General features: G+C 44.5%; 1 protein-coding gene across 23 annotated transcripts in view; it reads left to right on the top strand.

Annotated features, from left to right (window-relative positions):
* INPP4A (inositol polyphosphate-4-phosphatase type I A) overlaps positions 1 to 26884 on the top strand; it is a 208966-nt gene that overhangs the window by 54367 nt on the left and 127715 nt on the right. For 18 of the 23 annotated variants that reach the window (XM_075916558.2, XM_075916552.2, XM_075916555.2 and 15 more), the window contains exon 2: positions 23468 to 23537. The gene's annotated coding sequence lies outside the window, so the exon portion shown is untranslated. The remainder of the gene's footprint in view (positions 1 to 23467; positions 23538 to 26884) is intronic. The other 5 variants (XM_075916546.2, XM_075916548.2, XM_075916550.2 and 2 more) reach the window with 1 other exon arrangement.

Here is a 26884-nt window from a genome sequence, read left to right as displayed (position 1 = left end):
ACACTGTGCTTAAGGACACAAAGGCTGCAAGGAAAGTGACTTTTTGAACTAAAGGACTAGGGATAGCATTCTAAGTCTGTCACCTACTATAACACTCTGTAATGCAAGCCCACCCAGTGTTTGTATACAGTTCAGTTTCTTGATATTACTACATTTTCAGTAATTCTTAAAATTAAAATACAGCTCTACAGATTCCTACCATGCGAATGTAGTCCTTTTATGACTGGGATAAATCATGCATGCAAATCATGCATCAAAATCCTGAAATCAGCTACCAATGCAATAAAAATCAGGTTCTCAAAAGTTTAACAAATGGAAGGGGGCACACTAATGACATTCCTTACTTGGGGTACCTTTGTCTAGAGCTAGGTCTGTTTGGACTGTCTTAGTAATGCCTGTTGGCTGGTTTGATTGTGCAGTCTTGAGGATGCTATTCAGTCTGGTCTTTGCACACAGCTATGCCATGAGAGAGAAATGCATCGCTGCTGGAGAATTCATGGTTGAGAAGCAGCAGTGATCTCAGGACATGTATACACTACAAAAGTAGGCTGATATTATTTAATTCAACGTTGAGCTTCTGATTTAACAAATGGGATTTTGCATTCCTCATTAGGTGTCTGTGTTTCAGAGCACATGCTCACTGCCAGGAATTGCATCAACTCATGGGGCAGTCTGCTGTGTGTAGCTATTGCTCAGTTCCTGCAACAAACTGGAATTCTGGACAACGGTCCCAATGTCTCACGGGATTAAAACGTTGGTTTGGGTGGTTATGGGTGCATGCTGTCCACCTCCCATGTGTGTGGCTCAGAACCAGTCTTGTCCTATGGTATGCTTGTCTAAGCTCCTTTATTTTCATGGCATTTGCTGTGTGTCCCTGGTGCAGCCCTAATCCATCATGCCCTGTGTAATTTTGGCATAGATATCAGTATTTCTTTTGCTGGTTTGGAGCTCTGCCTCCAGGGACCCTCCTCCCCCAAACACATACACACATCAATCACACACACCGTCTCCTGAATGTTCCATGCTGGAGACATTTTTGGCCCTGGGTATGCATGTGCAGCTATGCTGGTGAGCATGGGCAGTGGGTGAACCTAGAGCTGGGGATGAGGTCCCAGCCCCACCTCTTCTGTCCAAGTCCCCATGCCCATGGCAGCCAAGCTCCCCCCACCTCCCAGCATCGGTGGCCCACAACCCCACAGCCTTCCCCAGCCACCCTGGAACACAAGTGGACTGCACTCACCCCCTCCCTTCCTGAGCACAGACAGCCTGCAGCCCTCCTCTCTCCGTGTCCATTCAGCGTATACAACTAGTGCAAGTGTAGACACTCTTTCTGATCAAAGAGCCTATTTCCATAAAGAGTAGCCTGTGCAAACCAACACCACTGTCTCCTTCCTCTCTCACCACTCACTCCCAACAGATGCTCCAATAGCCATATTGGTGATATAAGTTCAGCTTAGTTCTTTGTGAGCAGAGAGGGATGATAATGTTATTGAACTGAAATTCAGTGCATTAAAAATGATGTTCATGTGGTTGAGCATCATGTTTAATAGGATGAGGTTTGTAGATAGGCATTGTATAGAGTGTGAACTTCTTTTATCTCATGATTTCCTGGGTGTTTGCACAGTTGTAAGGAAATGCACTGTGTGTTCTTGGTTGTCTTGTGGTTTGCTCTGGGCATTACTTCTTCAGTGAGAAGCCTCAATGGAAATTTATCTGTCTGGGAGAGATCCAGTCAGATGTTTACTGTGTTTGGCGGAAGATCTCCTGATATAAATGCTTTGACAGAAACCAAATGGCTTTTTTCTAAATTATCTAGGATGTTTATAGAAAGGGACTGATACACAGGTCTGTAAGTTTTAATAGCACCATTATCTTGGTCAATAGGTTCTGCTGTAAAGACTAGTCATCCTACCAAGAAAAGATAAACCCAAGTATCAAAGGTTTTGACAAAGATGTTCTCGTTGTCCCATCATTTTTTGTTACTTTGTGCTGTTGAGTTACAAGCTGCACAGAGGGACGTGTCCATGTGTTTTGAAGGCACTCCGAGTACCCTGGTGTAATAAGGCAGTTCAGTAGTTTAACTAAGGCGATGACTACACAGCTACGTTATTTCAGAATAACTGACATTATTCCAAAATCACATAGTCCGTGTCTACACAGCAAGCAGTTACTTTGACATAATGTTGAAATAATGAAGAGCTGGAAGACTTCTTGTTCTGACTCCTGTAACCCTCATTTTACAAGGAGTAAGGGAAGTCAGAAGAAGAGTGTTCTAACTCGGACTGCTTACTGTGTGGACAGCGCCAAAGGCTGAAATAAGCTATTTCGACTTAAGCCTCGCAACTGATGTAACTCAAGTTGCACAGCTTATTTTGGTTTTAACCCTGCTGGGTAGATGTGCCCTTTGTTGAAATCTGGGGGAGCAGTGTGTTTATGGAAGTGTGGACATAATAATAATAATAATAATAATTAATACTTAATTATTATTATTATTTATTATTATTTGTAAGCAACTGATGCCTTTTAAAAATGTACTCTTTCCAGGGTGAAATTCAGTAGCGTGAGGTCTTCTGTGCTGTTTAAATCCTGGATTGGGGCGGCACAGTTCAAGGGCCTCTGATCCTCTGTAGCAGAGATCTCAGATTCACAGCCTGCAGGCCATCTATGGAGCAAGCAGTCCCACAATCTGGCCTGCACATAAGGTGCTGCAGTGAAGAGATGTGACTGGGCTGGCATGGGAGATGGAGGTGGAGCAGAGCAGGCTGGTACACTGCTCCACTTCCCTGCAGCTCCCGCTGTTGCAGTCAGAGTGCAGGGGGACCCGACCCCTGCTGCCAATCCTAGCCCAACCAGGGCCCTGCGGGCTAATCTGAGAATCAGGGGCTGTCCCGTCCATAGGATGGCTGGAACATCCTCCACAGGACCCCCAAAGTGTGAGACCTAGGGTGGCTACCCCAAACCATCCTATAGACACTGCACATACCTCTCCCAGGCCACAGGGATGTGCCAGAAGTGGCATGGAGCTAGCAGCCGGAAGCTGCTTGAGCCCTGCTATGTTGCTTGTGGTGGTGGCAGCCAAGGGCTCCCAGAGGTTTTTTATTTGAAGGTGGCAGGCAGGGCCATGGGATGTGTTGGGGAGGGGAGATGGGGACACGCAAATTGGCAGGTGAAGCCAGGAGACCCCCCCCTCCCCCGCAAGCCCTGCCAGATGGCTGGTCTGCTGGGTGGATTTGAGGTCTGGCTCTGTCCCTAAGGTTAAATTGAGTTTGAGACCCCTGCTCTAGAGTGCTGTGCAAAGTGTCTCTGTGCTAGCTCCACATGGAGGGCAGTGATGGGGGGCAGATTGTAGGAAGAACAGTGGGATCGGCTCCTTCTTGGATCCCCAATATAGGCATAGAGGCTGGAGTATGGGTGGGGGTTATTGGCTGAGCACAGTAGCCCCTGGTCCCAGGTTGGCACAGTGGGCTTGCCCACATAGTCTATGGTGCTTGATTCATTAGAAATGTATAAATAAATTCAGTGATTTTCACACTCCCGAATCTGCTTTTTCCTTGACACTTTGCCATCTGGAAACACAATGGTTTTGGCTTTATGTATATGAAGGAAATTCACCCCAATAAAATTCTCTGTGTTTAGGAAATTCCGTGAGCTACTTGAATTTCTACCCATCCCCCATCTTCTCTGTTTCTGGTCTCAGCTCAGAGGTTTGTGATGAGACTTTTGCCAGGATTATACACTTTCAGTAGCTATAGTATTAGGCACTTGCACAGATTGGCAAGGCTTGCACAGCAACCTTTTACATTTAAAATAAAAATAATGTTTCGGGTGAGGAGAGAAGTGGAACTTCTTGAATTTGCAGTTAATAACGAACTATGCTGAGTTGATGTAGTAAATGTACGCAGTGGGTAATGAAGCTGTTAAGACCTCTCGTGAAAGAAACAGCCTAGAAGTAGAGAGACTCTGTGTCTGTGTCTGTGTAACAAATGTGTGAAACTTTAACTTCTCCTGCAGCCCTCCATCTGCTGGGAGTCGCTAATATGACTCACGCTGTCAGTGTTCACATTAGCTAGAATTCAAATGGAGCAGCTCTGGCTGTAGAAGAAGCAGGCTGATATTGATTACCTGCTGCAGGAGACAATTGTGCCAAGGTATTTTTTCAGGCATGGCTGAAATTCGGGAGGCTCTGCTGAGCAAGATCAGTTTATGTTCGTAAATATTTTTTTAAAAGGTAAGAATGCTTGTTGTTCATTAGAGGGAGAGAGATGGGAAAGAGGGAGGGACAGCTTGTGAAGGTTAAATTTATATGCATTGCTTTTCCTCAGAGGATTCTGATCCCCGCAGCGTTATTATTGCTGAGCATCATCTCTGCTGCTTGAAATGGCATATAGAGAATCATATGGCTAATGGGCGGTTCATGCACTACAAAACAAAACGATACGCTCATTCACTAGGGCACCCTATGTTATGTAATGAATGGCAGCCATGTTAAGGATAGAGGACCTCTTTCAGAAGAGTAGAGCTGTGAGATACTAGGTCAATGAGCGTTATTACACAGTATTATTTGGAAAGCACTACAGTTCAAGTTAATGCATTAAAATCAGATTTGCCCACTTCCAAAATTTTGAAGTTACAGAATCAAAAACAGACTTGCTAGGATCACTGTAATAACTATTTAAATTTCATATCACACCATTAGTTTACCCAGCATATTAAAGTTGTGCATGTATGGTGCTGGGTGTGAGCTTACCTGCCTGCCTCAATATAAGTGTTGCTTAGGTTAACTCCATTGTTTGAAGTACTGAAAACTGTATCTCCAGTTGCTGCTTTCTCCCCTTTTTGTACTCTCAAATAACACTTTCACAATATATTCTGTGCTGATGGTGGTTATTTGCAGAGAATAGTGCATGTGCTAGTCAGTTCCTCAGGCTCAGAAACTTGCAAAGTGATGAAAGTGTTGCGTTTCATAAACTGGCATTCACTATAAGGAGTACAGTTTTTGTCTCATACCAAAATTGCTAATAATCCTTGTGTGGAGTCCTACTAAGTTTTGAGTTTTTGCTGTACTTCTCCTAACAGGTTACTGTATTTCATCAGTTTTGGTCTGAAGTAGTGTCCTATCTTTCACAAGTCCTATTGTTAATCTTTCTTTTTCAGCTGCAGTCGTGTGTAAGTTTTGTTTTATATTTATGGCATATTTCCTCGTGTATTTTGGATTAGAAGGTAGTTGTCTATTAGGTTGCACCACATCATGAAGTTGGTAATTGCACTTAATAACCTTTTGCAACCTGATCACCTGTTGTGTTGCACTTTTAATCTCAGAAAGAAGGTTGATTAGAAAGCTGGCCACTAACTGGATCATATTTGAGTACAAGAGAACTGCATTCATCCGCATTCTTTCTAAGTTGTGCAAAAGGGACACATGTTCCTAATTTTTCAAAGATTTATTAGCAGAGAGGGTTCGGCAGTGAGGTGTCGCACCACTAAGATGCGCTTACTTTTACCATGCCTTGTTTGCTTGTGTACTATGAAGCATTAAAATCAATGTAAATTACAACCTTTTCTTTTGTTTCTTTTTTGATTAATTAATTACTTGGGAATGTATAAATGTATTAATTCACCATGGTTTTCTGTCATTGCTGTGAATTAGGGAGTTTCTAATTTGTTTCCTATCATTTTACGAAAAGTGAGCGTAACACATTTCTTTACTTCAGTGTTCTTATAATACTGTTAGACATTAGGTGGCATTGGAGTTAAAAGGCTGTAGTATGCAAATGATCTTTAGAAATTCAGCCCTTGACTCTCCTTCTCCCAGAGCAGATTTTCAATCAATGACAATCGCACAGGAACATTTTCACGAGTGGGGGTGCTGACACCAGCCCCCCCGCTGGAGTGCCTCCCCCAACCCATACCTCCTTTAATTGGTTAAATGCAGTGGAAGCACTGCCTTCACCTGTTTAATCAATTAAACTGGATTTTACAACCCTATTTTGAATGTATGTATGATGAGTATGTAGAATGTGTATTCTATTCTGACTGTTTCCAATCTATAAACTGAGTAAGGAAAAAAAGTAGAATTCTTTTAAGAACTTCAGTGGGTGTTGTTTTCAGTACTGCAACTGAGATACACAACTGAAGTACTAGCAGTTAACATTTTCAAAACAAATTAACATATTTAGTACAAATGACAGTTCCCTGAATGCAGCCTGTCTTTACCATGCTCTTGTTCACAAGTGATTTTTGCTGTCTGTGAATTCAGAAGAGCCCACTGCAGTGCAAGAGTGCTATGTTAACTCCAAACTTAAAAAAAAATAAATCTACCTTGCCACAGAGTCAGCAACATGGCGAATATGGTGGGGGGAAGGAAGGCAGGAGCTGGTGCCTGTGAGGAGCCAGCTTAAAAGCCAGCTCCCCACAAGCACCAGCTTCCTCCTGGCCTCTGCATGTAAACGTGTAACTGCTGTAAATTTCAGCAGTTACCATGTTTACAGATTTAAAAACATTTTAACAACCCTGGCTCTCACTACTAAGCTACACTACAGGGTCATTTTCATGTTCTTTCTCTCTCTCTCCCAGTGACGCATTACTTATTCACAGTGCTTTTGTCTTCCACCGCTTTGCACAGAAAACACGGGTTTTGTCCTTGAGAGTAAACTGAAAATCTAGGAGGAGAGCAAGGAGAATATACAACCATCTTATACCAAACTTACATTCCTAAACTCTTTGACACTTGATGTTGTGGGAAGCACAAGCTCCCCTAGCTATTTTGGAGTGCTCATGGTCATAATCATGACCAGGCTTTCTAAAAAGACTGGGTAACAATACCCTTGATTAGTCTTGTTACTGAAATGAAATTACTGTATCTCTTTTTTCAAAATGAGGAGGGGGAAATGATTGATGTATTTTAGAAACAAACTTTCTGTGATACTTGAAGTTTAGAAATGATTGTGTCTACAGTCCGCTAAAGAAAACCAAATAATCATGTCTGTTTGTCTTAAATAGTCCAGGGGCTCAAAACGTCCATGCTGGTTTTGTTTTTCAAAATTGTTGCAGGGGGAAGAAAAGGAGGAGTTGGGTTAGTAGTTTAAATGCAAGGATTTTTTTTTCCTGTCTGTGTGCGTGAGGAGGGGGGAGTAAACATTGGAAATTGAGTGTTTGTAGTGGAAATGAAATTCCTGTATTTGAGCAGCCCAAACTTGTGTTTGTAATTCTGATACATTTCATTTATTAAAAATCCAATTTTCTTTCTAATTGACTAATTAGTCATGGTGTCTAGCTATAGAAAGATAAATCAGTTGCTTTACAGTCCCTTGTTTCATGGAGAGGCAGAAGCATTTGCTTTGTTTCTACAGTTTTCCTGGGCTCCAGTTGATAAAGCTGCCTGTTTGAATTAGAACTGTTCCCAGGGTTTTAAAAGAACAGGGAAAAGGCCAGTGTAGCTTGGTCTCTTTCTCTCTGCTCTCCCGAAAAGGACACAGGCCATCATTGCCCTAAGGCTCCTTTGCACTTTAATGGTGCAAAGGAATCGTAAAACAGGTGTAAATCCCCTTCACTCCTGTGACTGTAGCAGGCCTCTTTGCCAGGTACTGAACTGAGGAAGTGGGTCTGGCCCACGAAAGCTCATCATTTAATAAACCATCTTGTTAGTCTTTAAAGTGCTACATTGTCCTGCATTTTGCTTCATCTGCCCTCTGTGTGCTCCCTCTCCAGGAGTTCCCTGCGTAGGGAGCGTTACAGGGAACAAAAGAAAGTATCGCCAGGGCAAACCTGTGCCTAATCCCTGACGGAACAAGATCCACAGTGTCATGGAAGCACAGGGTTCAACCCTCAAGGGCTGAGCTGCTACTGATCTAGCCTTTAATAGCCACCTCAGAGCCAGCACAGGGATGAATCTGGCTCAGTGTACTCTGTTTCAGTGAGATTGGGGCTTCAGTTCATGCCATGTTATTTCTGTACTGAGTGTCCCCTACAGTCAGGTAGAATGCAGAAGTCTAGGGTTAGCTCAGTTTTCATTTTGGTTTTGTACTACATCTTTTCATGCAGCAGAGCATCTCTTGCATATGCTGTTCAGGCTTCAAAGGATGTTAGTGTAGTCATAAAATCATAGAACTGGAAGAGACCTCAGAAGGTCATCAAGTCCAGCCCCCTGCTTTAGGCAGGACCAATTCCAACTAAATCAACCTGGCCAGGGCTTTGTCAAGCCGAGACTTAAACACCTCTAGGGATGGAGACTCCACTACTTCCCTAGGTAACCCATTCCAGTGCTTCCTAGTGAAATAGTTTTTCCTAATATCCAACCTGGACCTCTCCCACCACAACTTGAGACCATTGCTCCTTGTTCTGCCATCTGTCACTACTGAGAACAGCCTTTCTCTATCCTTTTTGGAACCTCCCTTCAGGAAGTTGAAGGCTGCTATCAAATCCCCCCTCACTCTTCGCTTCTGCAGACTAAACAGACCTAAGTCCCTCAGCCTCTCCTCATAAGTCATATGCTCCAGCCCCCTACTCATTTTGGTTGCCCTCCACTGGACCCTCTCCAATGCGTCCACATCCTTTTTGTAGTGGGGAGCCCAGAACTGGACACAATACTCCAGATGTGGCCTCACCAAAGCCGAATAAAGGGGAATGATGACATCTCTGGATCTGCTGGCAATGCTCCTCTTAATGCAACCTAATATGCCATTAGCCTTCTTGGCTACAAGGGCACACTGTTGACTTATATCCAGCTTCTCATCCACTGTAGCCAGCAGGTCCTTTTCTGCAGAACTACTACTTAACTGGTTGGTCCCCAGCTTGTAACTATGCTTGGGATTCTTCCGTCCCAAGTGCAGTACTCTACACTTGTCCTTGTTGAACCTCATCAGATTTCTTGTGGCCCAATCTTCCAATTTCTCTAAGTCACTCTGGACCCTATCTCTGCCCTTAAGCGTATCTACCTCTCTCCCCAGCTTAGTGTCATCCGCAAACTTGCTGAGGGTGCAATCCATCCCCTCATCCAGGCCATTAATAAGGATATTGAACAAAACCGGTCCTAGAACTGAACCTTGGGGCACTCCACTAGAAACCAACCGCCATCCTGACATCGAGCCGTTGATCACTACCCGCTGGGCCTGACCTTCTAGCCATCTTTCTATCCATCTTCCCATCCATTTATCCAATTCACATTCCCTTAACTTGCTGGCAAGAATATTGTGGGAGACTGTATCAAAAGCCTTACTAAAGTCAAGGTATATAACATCCACTGACTTTCCCATGTCCACCGAGCCAGTTACCTCATCATAGAAGCTAATGATACAGTAGTGTATCATTGTAGTGATACAGTATAAAGTCACACATGACTGGGGAGTGACCTTGAGTATTGAACTAAAAAAAATGGCACTTAATTCTTACTTCAGATTATTTTCTGAGTAATATTTAGTAATGTCACAGGATTGATTGTAGAACTGTTACAGGTAAAAGTGAACAAAGGAACATATAAACTTCCATGAATTACTTGGGTAATGACTCAGATGAAAAAATAACTCTGGTTATAGGAATTAATTCTCAACACCCAGATTTTAGATGGCATTAAAAAGTCTTTAACTAGAATAAATTCGTATATGACAGATAACAAATGTATTTTAATCCCGAGCTTCTTAAACTACAACATGATCCAAACTGTTTCTGCTGACATGTTTCAGGCTCTAGGATCTATCTGACTTTTAATTCCAAAAGTCATATAATTTACTAGTAACCATGTTATTCCCTGAAAAAGATGTAGAATAATAATAGCATGGTAGTTTTGTACTGATTTTTCTATTTCCTACATAATGTTTGGCCAGAAGAATTATACTGAGTTGTGTATGTTCAATGAGAGTCTTCTTAAATGATCCCAGGTTGGGCGGTGAGCATGTGGGTATAAAATTTCTGTTTTATTAGCATTCTAATATTTTATTAGATTTTTCAATTTTAAAGTGGATCTTACACTACAAAGGTTTTTAATTGTTTTCCTGTGCTGGTGCAACTTCACTGGTGAATGTGGGTCTGTGATGTTTTTACTCTGGTGATATAAATGATCGTGGGGTCAAACAGGAGGTTTACTCTATATACTACTGAGTTCAAGGAAATTGTGCTGACAGTTTAAATAGTAAATGGATAGTGGTGTGGAAAATGGCCAATGTTTGAATTTGTAATATAGCTTGAGAAACATCTTGTACCTAAAAGGATATTTTCCCTTCTCTGATTATTGTGGAGAAACAGATCAAGTAATGTCCTAGTACTAAATGGGTACAAAAATGATTTGCCTTAAAATTTTCCATGTGAGTAGAGCATTCTTGAAAAATGTGGTGAGAGGAGATCAACAGATTTATAACAACTTCTGTTTATAGAGCTCATCTTTTCCCAAAGTGTTCTATAGACTTTATTGATTCATTGTGCAAACTGTTTATTTATAGTATATTCATATACCTTTCACCCACAGTAAAGGAGACAGGGAAGTGAGAACTTTAGTTTGGAGTGCATAAAATTCGAGTTCCTAGGCACTGGGAACTGTGGAGACTCTGATGGAAGGAAGCCACCTATTAAATTACCAACATAATATCTTGAAGCACTTAAGGGTCTTACTTTGGAGACTTCCCATCCATGTATTGACCTTGGTAAATCCTGTTGGTATTGTAAGAACTGAGAGCAAATCCCCAGTAATACAAGGTAGTACCAGGGCGATAGCTATCATAGTGCACCATTTTATCAAAATGAGAAATGGTGTGAAATATTTTGTCCTGTTTTTCTAGTGTTTAGTTTCATTTGCACTCTTTACCTTGTCTTTCTTTTACCTGCCTCTATCACTGCAGCTGTGCACTGAGTGACAGTTTTCAGAGAACTATGCATGGAGACTCCAGATCTCTTTGTTGGGTGGTAATAGTTCATTTAATATCCATCATTATAGATAGGGATAGTTGGGATTATTTTTTTCTAATGTGCATTATTTTGCATTTATCAGTGTTTAATTTCATTTGCCATTTTGTTGCCCAGTCTGCCACCCAATTTTGTGAGAGCCCTTTGTTATCTTCTCACCACCTGCTTTGGACTTCACTATCTTGAATAATTTTGTATTGTCTGCAAACTTTGCCACTTCACTATTCATCCCTTTTTTTTCACATCGTTATTGAATACGTTCAACAGCAGAGGTCCCAGTACATAGGGCAACTCCCCCACCCCAGGTGCAGAGTCGGGGGCAGTCATCCCCTACCCAAGTCTCCACCCTGACTTTTCTTGCCCCACCTCTTCCCCACTTCCATTGTACCCCTTTCCCAAGCCCCAGCCTTGCTCTGCCCCCTTCTGCTCCCATTGCATACAAGCCGGCGGTTTACTGGGGAGGCCTGGCATGGGAGGCAGCAAGGCTTGGGAAAGGGGCTATCCACAATTACTGTGGTGGCATGAGCCAGAGTGATCCAGCAGTCTGCTGCCCTCTGCTACCATCTCATAGCTGAGTAGCTGCAGTTTACTCCTCTGAACCCTGCATTGCTCAGGGAAGCAGAGTGGGCCAGAACCCAGGCTCTCTACTTCCCACTGCCACGATGAAGTGGAGCACCCTAGCTGGGAGATGGCAGTGGAGCAAAGCAGGCTGCTGGTTCGTTCCAGTACCCATTGCCTCAGGGAATACGGGGGGGGGGGGGGGGAGAGCAGAACCCTTGCTGCTGCCCCGCACCAGGTTCCTTCAGTAATCCCCAGGCTGCTCTGGGCCCTGCGGCTGAGAGCCATACGGGGGACCATCCCATCAGGCCCCCAAAGCACAGAGCCCAGGGCATCCCCCTGAACTGTCTTGTGGATAGGAGGGCTCTGCCAGTACAGATCCTTGAGGGACCCTGCAGTTTACCACTCTCGGTTATGAAAACTGACTATTTATTCCTACCCTTGGTTTGCTATCCTTCAACCAGTTACTGACCTGTGAGAAGTTCTTCACTCGTTTCCCATGACTTTTTAATGTTCATTTCTTCCCTGGTATCCCTTGGCTACTTAGTCTGCATTAGACCCCATTACTTTTAATGTCTTGGAAATAACTAAAACTTTCAAAGAAAGATTGTTTATAGCTAGATGTATTCCGTGTAGGGTATGTTTTTGCTCAGATTTTAAGATCAGTTGTGTCCATTGGGGGAAAAAAACATATTTATTCTGCAGTTGCTTCTCATGCTTCTCCATACAGTGAGACTGAACAGGATGGTAGCTGGTCACTTTTACTTTCGCTCCCTGTATGCTCTTTGTCAAAAGCCTATAGACAAGGTCCCTGGATCTCAGTGGCTTGTTGTGGCAGAAGTATGGCAGTTTGTGACAAATTTTGGTAAACAATGCAGCAGAAAGTGGGAGTTTTAATTGAAAAATAAATACATAGAATAATTAGAAGACAGAAACCTAACTTTCCCTTCTCTTTTCTGGGGAGGTAATGTGCACGTTGGCTTGATCTGTATGAGTGCTTGTTAAGCAAGATCTCTAAAACTGAGAAAATAAGGAGAGATAGGGAGAAGTATGGTATATGGATGAGATGTCATAGAACATTGCAGCCAAGTTTTGGCAGATTCCTGTCACTAGCAGAGAATTTCACATTTGATACATAATTCCAGAAAATTAAAACTCTTTATGTATCACATCTGTTTTTGTGTGTTGCTGTCCACTAATTCAGCATAGGCTTCACTCTCCCACCTATGAGTCAGGCAGATGTCACCATCCTCATTCAGAATTTTCACTCTGTTCTTCTCAGTTACTTCCTTCTTTCTCTAGTCTGGCTAATGAGGTCATGCTGCATTATGAAGGCATGTCTACACGGTGTCAAATTTCAGAAAAAATTAGTCTTGCGACACATCCCTTCTTGCTCATAAAATGAGGTTTACAGGGATGGCGAAAGGGCACGTCTGCTTTTTCAAAATTTTTTCCAAAAAGCAGATGAGTTCCTTGGACGCAGCATTGCTTTTCCGGGATCCTAGAAGGATCCTGGAAAAGCGCTGCTGCCTAGATGTAGCCTAATTCACTGGGCTGGTCTATAGTACGTCTGTGATAATAAAACAGAGTCTTCCTTTAACATTTAAAAGAGAATACGAGTGAGGATCTGCTCATGCAGAGCAGTTTTCAAGTTTGGAACCCTTATTCTGTAATCTTGTTCCCCATGATTCTTAATTTATAGGACAACACTATACACTGGGTGAAAGATTGAGTTGTAGAGGTGTGCAAGCATTTACTGGGAGGAGCTACCATGGTCCTGTGCTTTCTCTCATCCCAAAGTGCACAAAAGGGGAACTACAAGTGAAGTACAAGTAATATATGTAATGCAAGTGAGAATGAAATCATCTTTTGGAGCTGAACCAACAAAATCTTTTTCTTTGCTTTTTCCTTAATGCCTGTTTTGGTGTAATTGTGCTACCATCTAGTATAAATTAATATTGTCAAGAGCACTCACTACAGAAGCCATGAGAAGATTGATCATTAATATTTGTAGGGATGTGTATGGGCAAATTACAGGTCATAGAAATGTAGGACTAACTGGGACCTTGATAGGTCACCTAGTCCATGTACTGGGACAGAACTAAGTAGCAGCTAAACCCATTCCTGATGGGTATTAGTTTATCCTGCTGTTACAAAGTTCTAATGATGGAGAGTCCATATCCTCTGTAGGTAATTTGTTCCAGTGCTTAACTATCCTTAGGGTATGGAAGTTTTTCCTAATGTCTAATTTAAATTTTCCTTGCCACAATTTAAGCCCACTGCTTCTTGTCTTGTTCTCAGTGGTTATGACAGGGATGGGCAATCATTTTTTATTAGGGCTACTCCAAGATTTTCTATGGAGGGGGTACAAGGTCTGGGACAGATGTTAGGTGCAAAAGGGAGCTTGGAGTAGGGGACTGGTGTGCAGGAGAGGGTGTGAGGTTTGGGAGGGGGGGTTGGGCGAAGAAGAGGGCTGTGATTAGGAATGTAAATTGGTTAATTGGTTTAGTTGGTTAATTAGTTAAATGTATTGTTTAACCAGTTAACTGATTAAAAGAGATGGAGGAGGGCGGGGGAGTTGTGGAGCAGCTCAACCTTCCCCCCCACCCTGGCCGTGGGGTTGGAGTAGCTCCCTGCCTGCAGTAGGCAGAGAGCTGCTCCAGCCCCCACCAATTAACCTTAACCAGTAAGCCTCACCCATTAAGGGTGAGACTTACTGGTTAAACATTCACATCCCTAGTTGTGATCTGGGGCAGGGGCTTGGTGTGCAAGGTCTGGGAGGGCATATGGGTGCAAAAAAGGATTCCGGCCTGTGGGAGGGGTATTGGAGGGGGTGCGGAGTGAATGGGTTGTGATTTGGGGAACGAGGAGATGGGCTGCAGAGGGTTTGGATGGTGACCTGTGGCAGGAGGGGGTGGTGACTTGAGGCAGGGAGTTGTGGAGAGCAGCAGCTGGGATGTCAGAGGCAGACTGTGGCGCTTACCTAGGTGGCTCCCAGCCAGCAGCCTAGTAGGACTGCAGGACACAAGGGAGTGGGGGCAGAGCTATCTGCCTGCTGTCCCAGGCTACTTGAAATAGTTGATTGCTTCCTAAGGCTCTCCATTCCAGGCACTTGCGGAGGGCGGGGCTTTGTGCATTGTCCCTGTTGCTAGCAAAATCTCTCCTCTCCCATTGGCTGTTTTCTGTGAATCCTCTCCCTCACTCAAGTGCCTGGAGCAGAGAGCCACTGGGAGCAGCCAACCGCTTAAAACAGCAGGGGGCAACTCTGGAGCTGCTCTGTGCCTGAGGGTCCTAGTGGGGAGGCCCTCCGGCTAGATGCTACCCACAGGCTGTATTTTGCCCACTACTGGGTGAAGGAGAACAATTTATCCGCCTCCTCTTTATAAAAGATTGATCATTCAGTAAAATTAAAAATTCCCAGGAAAATTGTACTCTTCCCCCCCCCCCCCAACTTTTACTATAAAAATGGGCTAAGATTCTGAAACAATAAAGAAAATAGGGACAGACAGAACACAGTTGCAATATACAATGTATTCTGTCACCCTTCAGCTGCACATCACAGCTGGAGTGAGGACAGCTTGACCTAGGAAAGAAAAGGATTGTCCAAATTTGCAGACTGATTAATGAAAATACAAGTGCTTAACACATGTTGGGAGAAAAATCCCTTTGGCCTAGATTCTAAACAATATGACCTAAGTAAAGGGCAGTGTATAGCTTCACTGCTCCAGGAGCTGACCATGGAAAGAAGAGCGATTCATACAGTCTCAATTCCATTCTTGCACCCACATTACTCTGGGAGAGAAGTAAGCTACTTCCATAGCGCATATCAGCTAGTTTTTTTTTATGCTAAAGGGAGTGGGGGTAGAGCCAGGGTCTTTCCTCCTTCATTCCCTCCTTGCTCACAGGCTGGAGTGTCTGGTGGGCAGTGCCTGTTATCCCACCCTGTGGTCTTGTCTATACTTACCTGGAGATCCACTCTCTAGAGATCAGTCTTCTGGGGTTTGATTTAATGGGTCTAGCAAGGACCCACTAATTTGAATGCTGTTGGCACCTCTGTTGACCCCAGTACTCCGCGGGGTTGCGAGGAGTAAGGGAAGTCGACAGGAGAGTCTCTCCCTTTGACCTCCCGCAGTGGAGCCACCACAGAAATTCTGTTTAAGGTACATCGACTCCAGCTACACTATTCTTGTAGCTGAAGTTGCATATCTTAAGTTGAATTTTTCCACCAGTGTAGTAACTGTGACTGGAATAAGAATATGAGCAGAAGCAAGCCACTAAGTAAGGGCTGCAGTAAAGTAGCCCTTTTGTAAGGGCACAGAACCACCCACGGCATCACGGGTTGTTTCAGACATACTTTGGCTATATTTATGCAATTCATTATTAGGGAAAATAATTACTTGCTTCCTCCTTCCAGGAGAGCCTGGCTTTTGTTGTCCCTGGTTTGTGGGACATGGAGGGAATGAGCAGCCATGGGGAAGAAGTGGGGAATTTTCAATATGAATACTCATTCCCACAATAATGAATGTACCCTTTTGTGACTTTTTCTGGAATTTCCTCAGCAGTGGGTGCTGTCACATGCCACATGTGCTGCGATAAAGATAATGGCATGAGCAAGACTTGATGGCAATAGAAGTTCAGAATTGTGTTTTTGTCCATTTGTACAGTAGTCTTAATATTTATGTTAACAGATAATAAGTTTTTTACTTTCCCAGATCTGCAGTTAGAGACTTGGGGTGGCTGCAGTCCTGTCAACAGAGAGTCTGAGAAATCTGCATTCCACTTCTTGCAGTGAGGGACCCTGGAGGGTTTTCAAAATTTGACAGCAAATACTGGACTTATAACTATAGTCCTAAGTGGATTGCAAGCTGGTTTCCATAGACTTTTAATTTAAGCAGTAAGACCTATCAAGGCACGAAGCACCTTTTTTGTGTCACCACCTTTCTCTTCCTGCAGAAGGCCACAGGCAGAATGTCTGCAAAAAGTCCTAGCTCTGGTGTAATATGAGAGTGCATTTTCATACACTGCTATATCGTATTGCTATTGCAAAGCAATTTGATTATAAATGCAGTACGGTGTTGAGCAGGAGAGATGTCAGTTGGTGTCAGTGGCCTACCTAGCTTCATTCTGTTGTAAATAATGACATTGGACTACAAGGGATGTAAGTGACTAGTGATACAATTAGTTGCTCCCGCCCCCCTTGCTGCCTCTATCAGAAAGAGGCAGCAAGGGGGCAGAGCAGGAGCCAATTAAAAGCAGTTCCCCCCAGCACTGTCTCCATAGGGGACAGAGGAGGTAGAGGTGCAGCGGAAACGGTACGAGCAGGGACTGAAGCAGTCTCTGCTCGTGCTAGTTCTGCTGCGATTCTGCTTTTGAAATGTACAAGAGCCCCATCCCATCAATTAGTTAATCTAAATTTCATGTCCCTATGGACTACCCTGGCTTAATAATTGGAAAAGCCCAAGTGAATGAAAAAATAAGTCATGAAAGTCATCTACTTATAGCTGGAATTAAAGTGGAAATGGAAATGGAAATTGGATCCATGCTGTAATTGTGCCACAAGTGGGGAATGTCCAAGCAGATGCTCAAAAAATTCAATTTTAACAATAATGTTTAATCATACAATGTTGCCTTTGAGTACAGCTCAGAGTAGGAGGGATCCTAGCGTTGACTAAAACTAGCTAGACATTTTTAAACATCATTTCCCCTTTCTACACTAAATGAAAAATCCTGGGACTTGGGGGGTAGGAGGGGTGTGGTCTATGGGCTGGGGCAGAGGGATGGAGTGCAGGGGTGTGCAGGCTCTAGGAGTTTGGGGGTAGGCTCTGGTCTGGGGGAAGAGGTTGGTTGAGATGCAGGAGAGGGTCAGGGGGTTGGTGCTTATCTGAGGCAGCTCCCAGCTGGCATACCCCTCTGGCTCCTAGGTGGGAAAGGCAGGGGGTCATCACAGGCTACCTTACCTCTGCCCCAGGCAATACCTCTGCAGCTCCCATTATCCATAGTTCCTGGCCAATGGCAGTTTCAGGGGCAGTGCGCGGAAACCCCCTTGCCCTCCCCAGAAGCCACAGAGACATTGCCATCCACTCCTCCCCCACCCTTCCTGTGCCTCCTTAATGCCAGGGATTCCCTGGCGTGAAGAAGAAGCTCAGAGGGAGGGATAACAGTTTCTCAGTGGAGCAGTGGAACCCCTGGAGTACCCCAAGAGTCTGCGGTCCCCAATTTGAGAAATAGTGAGCTAACACATTTCTAAACATGGCAATTTTTTTTAGTTGTCTCATAACCTGAGTGAAATTTCAGGTTCATGTGGTGTCCTCCTTTTGTTGGAGCAATGTACACTCATTAACTCACCTCTGGCTTAGATAATCCTGCCTGTCCCTTTAATAGGGAAAGAAAACTTGTATAGAGCTCTCCTATGAACCGATGCCATTCTCTAAATCAGTGATTCTCAAGTTTTCCAGACTAACATACCCGTTTCAGGAATCCAGTTTGTCTTGCATACAAGTCAAGTTTCACCTCACTTAAGAACTACTTGGTTACATAATCGGACAAAAATATACAGCACAACTATTAATTAAAAATTGTTTACTTTTTCATTTTTACCATATAGTTATAAAATAAAAATCAATCCAAACACAAATATTGTACTTATCTTTCAGTGTATGACATATAGAACAGTACAAACAAGTCATTGTACGAAATTTTATTCTGGTTTCACTAATGCATTTTGTGTAGCCTATTGTAAAACTAGGCAAATATCTAGATAAACTCATGTACCTTCAGAAGACTTCTGATTATTCCCAAGGATACATATATTCCTGGTTGAGAACTGCTGCTCTAAAAGGCACTCTCATACCATGTTGATGATGGCAATGTAAAACCTTATGTAATAGACTGTATTGACAAACAATAACATAAAATGATTAATGCTTTTTAGTTGGAGTGTCACATAAAACCACTGATGTTAATTATTTTTATGTATGAGTCTTCCCCCAAACTTTACAAGTTTGTTTAAGACGCTGCTGGTCATTTTTTCTAATTGATGTTTTCAGTTGTTAAGACATTTTAAAAAACACATTTAAGAATCTTGCTTGAGAAATGCCTGTTGAATATGAGCACCTATTAGCTTCACAACTTTATGTGCAACATAATATAAAAATGTGTTTAAGATGCAATAGTGCACAAATATGGCTCCAGTGTTTCAGCTGAAATATTTTTACCCATTATTGTCATGAAATGCATAAAATAGATCAAATTGAAGTATTTTTTCTGTTCTCCAAATAAAACGTTTTAATTCATAAAATAATTTACTGGCTTCTTAACAGGCAGTTAAGACATTTGTCATTTATTATTTGGGATATGGGGAAACATGGAAAGATGTCAGACTATCATGACAAAGGCACTCTTTTGGCTCCCCTCATGTTTCTGCATTCAGTATGATATGGCATTAGTGCAATAATACATTACTTTGTATTTTATGCAGTTCTTGCCAATGTATGATACACACCACTAATTCCAATGGGAGTTTGTACCAGGGGATTATCTTACACAGTCACTTACTTAAAGAGACGTGACTGTACTTCAGCAAAGTGTGATGAATGCCCTGCTTACCAGGCTAGTTAGTTTCTCTGAAGCTGCTGATGCTGGGTCTGGCTTCAGCTACACTGTGCTGTCCCGCATACGCTATGCAGTGATGTTCTTGCTAATGGGGATGCACTGATGCAGGCAGCCAGGTCACATGGATTCTGGTAAATTCTGGTTTCTTTCTCACAGGGAAGAGTTTCCACAGTTTCTCATGCCATGTATGAAAGATGGACAGCATTTATTCAGTGTTGAGCTGAATTATGCTCAGGGCAGTTCCTTTGTTGCTATAGCATCATAATATGGTGCATGCTGAGTTTTCACAGTGGGGATAGAACCAGATGCAGAATCTTCATGGGAGAGGACTTTGCTGCTGCATTATGGGATTTCATTATGGATTTGTCAGAGATTTTTCTTGATGATGCTTCTTGAATATTGATTTATAAGGACTAGGCTTTAAAATTCCTACAGTTCAGGTGATTCCATGGTGGTTCGTTTCAATATAAACAGATGCAGGAACATATTTTTAAAAGGTGCTCTACCTTTGAAGTCTGAATAAGTCCAGGGATGGGCAGCGAGAAACAGAATTTTTTTTCCACCTCCAGGCATGAACCTAACCTGAGTCTGTGGTGAGTGAAAGTTGTTTCCCCTGGACTGTTTGGTGGTCTGTGCAAAATGAGTCAGTGGGCTCAGTTCAATTGCTAGTTATACACTATGGAGGCCCTTTCATTGTAGGGCGCCAGTGTAGGGAGCCCTATTCTGAGGAGGGCCTTGGGGCTATGTCTAGACTACGGAGTTTTTCCGGGATACTGAAGGTATCCCAGAAAAACTCTGCCGTGTCCAGGGAACACGTCTGCTCTTCCGCTTTTTTTTTTTTTTTTTTTTGCAGAAGAGCAGACACACTCTTTCAGAAGCCCTGTCTTTCTCTTCCAACGAGGAAGAAGGGCTCTTCTGAAAGAGAGTTTTTTCCAAAATTTGGCCCAGTGTAGATGGGCCAAATTTTGGAAAAACCTCTTCCAAAAAAACTATCGGAAAATCTATTTGCGTACCTTTTTTCAATAAAGCCCTGTAGTGTAGACATAGCTGGGGGCAGGGAGGGGGTGTCACTGGAGCTGTGGATCCACAGAAGCTGTGCTGAGAGAGAGCAGGCAGGGAAGCTGGGGATAGGAACCTGCAGCAGAGGTACTAGGTGGGCTCATTGGCTGGATGGCAGAAGCTAGGCAAGAGCTGCCAGGTGTCCAGTCTGGTTGTAAAGGAAATCTGGTAGTGGCCAGGTAGCACGGCTGACTGGACACTAAAAGTCCGTTAACTGCAATACTTGGGCCTTCACCATCAAGGGGTGGGAGGAATAGCAGCTGCTTTTGGAGTCTGGAGGAACAGTGGAGGATTCAGAATTGGCTCCAGTGCAGAGAGGTACCAGCAGCTCCTCATCCTGCTCCAAGTGAGTTTTACTCTGTCCCAGGCTGCTTCACTCACCCCTCCAGCCCCAGAGCACAGCTCTCTCTTCCCTGCACCCATCACCTCTCCACCCCCAGAGCGTAGCTCTCCCTAACCCATCTTACCTCAGTTACTCACTCCTACAGCCCAGCTCTCTCTCCAGCGTCCTTCCCCAGGCACCCCTGGTGCCCTGCTGTGCTGTCAGGGGAAGGCGGTGGAAAGAGCAGCCAGCAATGGTGGTGGGAGAGCAGGGGAACGAGGAGCAGGGGACAGGGCCTTGAGGGAAATCCGAGGAGCAGAGGGCAGAGAAGGCCCCAGCACTCAGTGTCTGGTTTGACAAATGAGGACGTGGGCTGCCCTCACCAAGCACCTGTGCACTTATGTGCAAACTCATCCTCAGTGGAATAATGTGGGTGCATCCATGCAAAAGCGTCATCTTACCTGAGGGTTAGGGTACGTCTACCCTGCAAAATATTCTGTGGCAGCAACAGTGGGTCAACTGACTCGCGCCCAGGGAGCCTATGCGATGAAGCTAAAAATAGCTCTGTAGATGTTCCTGCTTGGGCTGGAGCCCAGGTTCTAAAGCCCAGTGCGGGCAGAAGTTCTGCCCCAGGGTCCAAAACAAAGCCTGGTCTGCTGGGGGGGGGACACTAGCTGCGCCCTCCCCCCCAGCAGACCAGGGACACGGGGAGCAGAGCCGCAGTGGCAGCGGGGTGCCGTGCCTCTGAGGCTTTGCTCTGGCAAAGTTTCAAAGGCGCGGGACCCCGCCGCGGCTGCAGCTTCAGTCCCGGTGCCTGTGGTCTGCTGGGGACAGTCCCCAGCAGACCACAGGCACCGGGACTGAAGCGGCAGCAGCGGCGGTTCCCCGCGCTTCTGAGGCTTTGCTCTGGCAAAGCCTCAGAAGCGCGGGAACCCGCCCGGGCCCCTGGTCTGCTGGAGATGGTCTCCAGCAGACCAGGGGCACCGGAGCAGCTTACGAACGGGGCTTTCTCGCCCCGGAGCTCGCACGTAGCAATCCGCCACCTCGACCTCCGGGGCGAGAAAGCCCCATTCGTAAGTGCGGATCTGACATAAGTCGGATCCGCGTAAGTCGGGGACTGCCTGTATTTGCTTTCTTTTGTGGGGTGGAAGCCCCCTCAGTGTAATTGCAGGATTTAGTAATGATTAATGAGCTTTTTCATATTTACTAGTAACTGAAAGTCTGTGCTGTTGCACAAGAGTAATTCATAAAGTTGTGTGTAAAAGCTGAAAATGGCTGACAATTGAATTGGCTGGTAACAGATTGAAAAATCCAATGATGACTGGACCTCGTGCTGTTCTTCAGAAGTATCTCTCAACCATTCTTGCAATTGTTTCCATTGCATCATAGTGACACAATGGACAGTCAGTGATGTTTGGGGTTATTGGTTGTGTTGTGTGGGTGGTTGTGTTGATCTGTGTTTAGTTGGAGCTGTGCTAGGACAGTGGTTCATAACCTTTTTTTTATACTGGGGACTGGCAAACCTATTCACAAACTTTTGGCAGAGCAGTAACATTTGATTTGCACCCAGCGCCCCCCAGTGCCAGGCTCTTGTCCTCAGAGCCCCCTCAGTGCCAGCCCCCCTCAGTGCCAGCCTCTTGTTTCCAGAGCCCCACTGTACCCAGTCACTCCAAGTTCCCCCCGTGCCAGCCCCCAGTCCACAATATTAGGCCCCCAGTGCCAGCTCCCCATTCTGGATGTCACGATGCCCCTCAGTGTCAGTGCTCCAGCACTAGCCCTGCCACCAGAGGCCCATGCCTGCCCCGTCCCCCTTACCTAGCCCTGCCGCTGCCTCCCAGCTGCCAGCTGAGCACAGAGCATTTCCCTGTGCGCAGGAGGGCTGGGCGGCAGCTGGGCTCCACGTGGCGCTTGGCCGCAGCTGAGCACAGCTGTAGCAATTGGCCACGGCCAAGCACCACATGGAGCCCAGCTGGGTGGCACTTAGCTGGGGCCAAGCACCACGTGGAACTCGGCTGCTGCGGCGCTCAGCTGGAGCCAGGCGCTGCAGCTGCCCATCATGTGGCCCCACCAGCCGGGTCACGTAGCGGCCACTGGAGCAGGAACCGGGGCCACAGTGAGGCTGCCCCAATAGGGACAACCTTGCTGCGGCCCCGGCTGTAGCCAAAGCACACCCGGTGGCCCGCTGAGCCACTCACCTTGTGGCTGCATGGGGAATCCCAGTGGGCAAGGTTCATTAGCAGCTGGGGGCATGGCCTGGCAAGCAGGGGTTCACCCATCCCTCCGCCTGTCTACGGACTGGTGGTTGAGAACCTCTGTTGCTCGGATATTGCTTTTTGTGCAGGTAAAAGTAGGGCATAAAAATATGGTAGTTGAGCTACCATCTGTGCAGTTTCCTTTCAATGATTGAATTACCTATGATACTACAATGGTTTAGGACTCTTGGCCTGGCATAGGTACATGCCTTACTGTAGCTGTATAATGGGGTGTAATTCTTAAAGCCAAAATGGCTGAGAACTTAACATTGGATGGTTATATACCGTGAAACCTAGTGACATTGCAGTCTGGTGATATTCTGATGAAAATAGACCTCTCCGTCAGTCTTGGATCTGCTTTCATCTCTTCCCACAGACTCTACAGCCATAATAGGGTTTAGGGTAACACACTGAGTGACATTCCTGGAATCTTGCTGTATAGCTATATATTCTATTTTAATTTATATTTTTATTGTAGAAAGGAGACATGAATCATAGCTTCTAAGACTTTGCAATGACAGTACATGGCTTCTGAAATTTCTGTTGCACCTTGCATCTTAATATGCTGTCTTTTCAATAGTGGTCTATGGTCTAGATTCCTTCTCCAGATATTGAGACATTACATTTCAAAAGGAAAAAAGTAATCTTGGTTCACCTTTTTCAGGGAATGATATTTTTGTGGCCGTGACCATATATTCATTTCATATCAAAGTAATTTTCCATATTCTTACTATTATGGTTCCACATGGAGATTCTTTTTTTTATTGTCTTTCAGGTTTTATTTAAAAAGGACACATTGAGTCTGGATGCCTGTGTTGGATTTTAACTGCTGAAGATGGAGTAAGGTAACTCACCTTTCGTGGTTATGATTATAGCGAGTGATGATGTAGGGGTATGGAAAAATGGAAAGTTTTAAAGATAAATTTCAGGGAAACAGATACACACATTCCAAGTGGGAACTTCAGCATCTGAAGCAATGGGGTTCGAATAGCATCCTGCAAATTTTGTGTTTCATTTCAGTGGCATTCGCACTGTGTGGACATCTATGTTATGTTAATAATGTGAACAATTTTTTGTCTTTATGAGAGGTTTTGTTATGTTTGAAAATCTGCAGAGGTTAATTTTTTTTAGAAAGTAGGCTTCATTGAAAGACCAATCTAGTTCCCTTGAAAGGGCTCCAGTCTGCTAAGATCGCTCCTTTCTACTCTCTTCAGAACTCTTTGCACTCTCTTCCCCCATCATCTGTCCTGCTGCTGTTCCTTTTTTTTTTAGGAGGAGGAATAGCTCAGTGGTTTGAGCATTGGCCTGCTAAACCCAGGGTTGTGAGTTCAATCCTTGTGGAGGCCATTTGGGGCAAAAATTTGTCAGGGATGGTACTTGATCCTGCTGTGAAGGCAGGGGACTGGACTCAATGACCTTTCAAGGTCCCTTCTAGTTCTAGGAGATAGGCAATCTCCATTAATTTAATCCATGACACATTCTGCTCCAATGCTTCTTCTTAGAGCCCTGCATGGATACAAAACTAGTATCTGTACCCACACGCACATCTACAAAAACAATCCTCAAATATCCATATCCACATCCATGGATGAGGAGAGCCACAGATATAAAGTGGATATCCGCAGAATTGCAGAGTTCTAGATACAAAATTTGTATCCTGCATCAGTCTCTGCAAAAATGGGCTGCAGATACCCGCATCTACATCCTTGGATGTGGATACCTGTGGATATAAAGTGGATATCCACGAATTTGCAGGGTTCTACTTGTTCTGTCTTTGCCTGCTTCCGTAGCCTGCTCATCCTGGCAAGTGCAGGGATAGTCGTAAGCTACAGAGCTCAAAGTTCCTTGGACCACTTGCATGTTTTGATTGCAGAGCTCTTTGATATGGTCCACAGAATGAATGTTCTCACAAGGAGATGATGAGAGAGTCAGGGAAGGCAGATTCATTATTACTATTAATATATCACTAGCAGCACCCCCCAGGATAGGTGCCTCATTGTGCTAGACACAGCACAAGTACACCATACGAGATAGTCCCTTCCTCACAGAGCCTAGTTACAGTGTAAATCACACAGCAGGCCAGTAGTAGAGATGGGAACAGAACACAGTTGTCCTGACACCTAATCTAGTGCCTTATCCACTAGACGACAGCCAGGCCTGCTGGGGGTGGGGGGCAAGGAGGCAATTGCCCCGGGGCCTGGGAATTCAAAGGGGCCCAGGGTTCCCGGCCACCATCACTGCTAGGGTTTCCAGGTGTCCAGTTTTGAACCGGCCAGTCCAGTATTTGAGCTTTCTGTTCGGGAAACAAATTGAGAAAATATAAATGAGAAAATAGAACTGTCTGGTATTTTCTAAATAAGATGTAATGTAGATTGTGATGTAATGTCAAGCGTGTCTGGTATTTTTGTTGAAACCATGTGGCAACCCTAACCACTGCTACTATGGCAGCAGCCAGAGCTCCAGACCCTTTAAATTGCTGCTCAGAGTGCTGTGCCACACACTCCATGCAGCTTTGAAGGCTGGGGAGGGGCAATTTGTGCTCTGCACAGCATGGAGGGCTGGCTCTAGCCCTACCTCCTTCCACCTGAGGCCATGCCGCTTCTGGGAGTGCAGAACTTCCCCCTGCACTCCACCCAGAGGCCCTCAGAGACTTCCCCCTTGGCGCTCTTGAGGCCAGCAGAATGTTCTCGTGTGGAGTTCTGCACCGAATTAATAAGTTGGGGATCTGCTGTGCTCAGTAATGGCTTCCCTGCAGTTTCCCTTCCCAATTTCTGCTGTGCAATGGTGTGGGCCTTTCTGTAGGTGAGGGAGCAAACTTACTTAGATCGGACTGCACCATTTGCCTCTGCTGGAGTTGATGAATGCACTTCCTCATCCTACAACTGCTCTGATCAGAAAGGTGTCCTTGGGCAGTGATCTAAAAGCCTGGATAGTTGACTAATTACTGGTCTACTTAAATCTGGAATTCATGCTCAGTGCTAGTGAATGTTTTCAGCCAGGGAACTTAATACATGGAAATACAATGCACAACTGGAAACTTTATCAGCTTAGATGACGGGTTTCCCCCCTATATTATATCCAGAAAAGTTCAGGAAAAAATAATTTGGGAATTGTGCATGGATATTCAAGTCTTTCTGGTTCCTAAAAGGGGACCTTTGTGGTGGTATTTGCCAGTAGCAGGAAGCATCTCCAGACCCCTGAGCTTAGTACTACAGCTGTATGGGGATTAAAATGAATTGCAGTAAAACTAGTGGCTTGTTTTATCTTTACAGCCCCTTCTAATCATTGTCAGACACTCTGCATTAAAAGCATTTCCTGGAATCATCCTGCGCTGCCATCCAGTTCAGCAGTGCTTCTTAGTGATGAAATTAAAACAGAACATCATAGTCCTCTCGAGACCCCTGTACATTCTGTCACAGAAATCTATAAGAAAGGAAGTAGAACAACAAAGTTAGCTGCATTTGGGACATCTCTGTAGGGACAGCATATTGTCCTAATGCAGTGTCTCTCTCAGCTAAGGTACTGATCCCGCAATGAGGTCCTCACAGGCAAGTTGCCCATTACCAAGCCGAAGAAAAGATATCTTTTAAAAATAAGTTTGAAAAGGCTTTGAAATGCAATACTATCATTGCCTACTTTGGTTTTTGCTTTTCCTTTCAAACTTTATTGAGCAGCTTTTGCGTTTAAAAAAAATTGAGGGAAAAAATGTTCTCGTTAACTTCTGATGATAGGACAAGAAGCAGTGGGCTTAAATTGCAGCAAGAGAGGTTGAGATTGGACAGGAGGGAAACTTCCTAACTGTCAAATTGATAGATTGAGGGGAAGCTGATATTGTTTATTCACAAGATTGGATCTTGGTGAGAAAAATATCCCAATGGTTATAGCTGCCTACTGTCTCTTGCATAAAATCTGTGAAGCAAAAGGGGGAGAGTTTCTGTGAGGGTGAAGAGTAAAAGTGGAATAGCAGTCTGCTGCGTTTGAACAGCCAGACACAGGAGATATTAGAAGAGCTCAACACCAAGCTATGTAGCTCAAGGAGGTTTTGAAAGAGCACTTTAACCACGAGCCACAGAGATGCATTGTTGTGTACTGTGCTGCACCGGACCCTGTTCTTGTAGGGCCTGTGTGGTTCCTGGTGTAGGTCTCTGAACATAACACTGCCAATGCACTTACTAACTTTGCAGTGTTTGCT

The sequence above is a fragment of the Pelodiscus sinensis genome, chromosome 1 (assembly GCF_052426305.1).
Source record: "Pelodiscus sinensis isolate ZL-2025 chromosome 1, ASM5242630v1, whole genome shotgun sequence".
Taxonomy (NCBI): Eukaryota; Metazoa; Chordata; order Testudines; family Trionychidae; genus Pelodiscus; species Pelodiscus sinensis.
This window is presented reverse-complemented; position numbering and strand designations above follow the sequence as displayed.